General features: G+C 55.6%; 1 long non-coding RNA gene across 1 annotated transcript in view; it reads right to left on the minus strand.

Annotated features, from left to right (window-relative positions):
- Positions 1–453: 453 nt before the first annotated feature.
- Positions 454–1,868, minus strand: part of LOC105554246 — a 25,133-nt gene continuing 23,718 nt past the window's right edge. The window contains exons 2-3 of the long non-coding RNA XR_001008294.1: positions 1,554–1,688; positions 454–597 (exon numbers count right to left, since the gene is read on the minus strand). This is a non-coding gene — a long non-coding RNA (uncharacterized LOC105554246). The remainder of the gene's footprint in view (positions 598–1,553; positions 1,689–1,868) is intronic.

A 1,868-nucleotide genomic window follows, 5' to 3' on the forward strand; every position in this document is an offset into this window, starting at 1 on the left:
GGAGGATGGCTGGCAGCCTGTGTGCCATCTCATTCCGGAGGAATTTCCCCACTTCCCAAAGCTGTCCAGTGCCTGGGGGCCCCGGAGCCTGGGTGGCCTGATTTAGATGCTGGGAGCAGGGCCCCAGCTGCAGTCTTCCCTAGCCAGCCGAAACTCCTTCTGCCAGAGAGGTTTTTCCTCTAAAGGCTCTCTGGCCTTGTGCATTTCTGCCCCAGAGAGCTGTTCTTTCTAGATCACTGGGCTGCACCCAAGTGTGGGAGTAAGATACCGCAGTCACTTGGTCACTCTGCTGCACCAAGCTCCTCTTTCTTTAGGCACACCTCCTGGAGCATCTGCAGGTGTCTCTCAGACCCCCTCCCCTCCCAATAGTCCCAGCCTCATCCCCTGTCAAACCTTGTTGGCCCATGTCCCATTTACTTATTGCCTGGCCTGTTGGAGTGACTGACAGTCCGATACCTTCCTTATTTATTGTGTCCCTCTGGGACCTTCAGGAGACAACAGTGCTTTCATTCAGAGAGTGGCAAATGGAATTGTGGTGGGATTTTGGAATAGGCTGGCCTCCCGTCTCTGGATTCCCACTAGGGAAGTGGAGACTCCCTGGAAAGAGGACAAGATCAGGTATCAGATAGACTGGATTTGGAATCCTGTCTTTCTTATTTGGATGTGTCCTCTTGGGAAAGTTCCTTGCCCTTCTGTAGAATGGGTGTAGCAGAGGTACCACTCCCCCCAGGAGGGCTGGGGGGACTAAGTGAAATGATGGATATGAGGCCCTTGGCTTGGGGCCTGGCACAGAGTAAGGGTCAACAAATGGGAGTGGTCCTGCTGCACCAGGATGTGGGTCAGGTCTTCTCCCTGCCAAGTGCTGAGCCGTCAATGGTACCCAGCTACCCCAGGGCTATCTGAAGCAATGCGGGAGCCAGTTGGTCCCCCGGAACCTGCCCTGGGCATGGGCGAAGGCTCCTCCTCCTGGGATCCAGCATCTCTCTGGCTGTGGCTCTCCATGCAGGACCTGCTCCTCCCACCTTGCTCTTTCTGTCTGGGCAGTCAGGGCTGATGAAGCTGGCCACCCTGGAGCCATAGGGAAGTCTCTGCCTGTTGTGTTTGGTATATTCTCTGACACTCAGTGACTTCTATTTCACAGACCTCTCGAGGATCCTGATTTCCTGCTGTCTCGTGTGTAAAATGACTCAAATGAGGGACAGAAACCCAGACACATATGAACAGCTGGAACACAGGAGAATTTGCAAATCCCAGGGTGTCAGGCCTGGGAGAGCCCTGAGGGTCGTGAGACCCACCTGCTCTGTCAGTGATGGAGAGCCGGAGGTCCAGAGAGGGCCTGTTACCTGTCACAGGTCACACAGTTTGTAAAGGACTGAGCTAGGGTTCAAACCTGGATTTCCTAATTCCCCACCCAGTGCCCTCTCCACTGCACCCCACCAGCCTGAACCGTCAGTGTGCTGGGGACCCCACAGGGAACCCCACTTTCAGTTCCTGTCTCCATGTCTTGACCCGCATCCCCATACTGGATCAGGTAGAAAGTCACAGGGAGCAACTGACAGCGTAGGGATTGGTGAGGATCAGGATGGTCTCTAATTCCAAATGGGCCAGTTATAAGAACTCGCTGACTGCCTCCTCTCCACGCCTCTGTCCGTGCTTTTTCTGTAGTCTGGATTGCTCTCCTCCCAACTCTGCTGGTCAAAATAGCCTTCTCACACCTCCCAGGTACCACCCCTTCCAACTCCCACACCTCCCAGATCCCAGCCCTCCCAGGTCCCATACCTCACAGCTCCTACCCCTCCCAGGTCCCACCCCTCCTGGATCCCATCCCTCCCGGATCCCACCCCTCCCAGCTCCCACCCCTCCTAGGT

Source organism: Mandrillus leucophaeus, unplaced genomic scaffold, assembly GCF_000951045.1.
Source record: "Mandrillus leucophaeus isolate KB7577 unplaced genomic scaffold, Mleu.le_1.0 Scaffold117, whole genome shotgun sequence".
Taxonomy (NCBI): Eukaryota; Metazoa; Chordata; class Mammalia; order Primates; family Cercopithecidae; genus Mandrillus; species Mandrillus leucophaeus.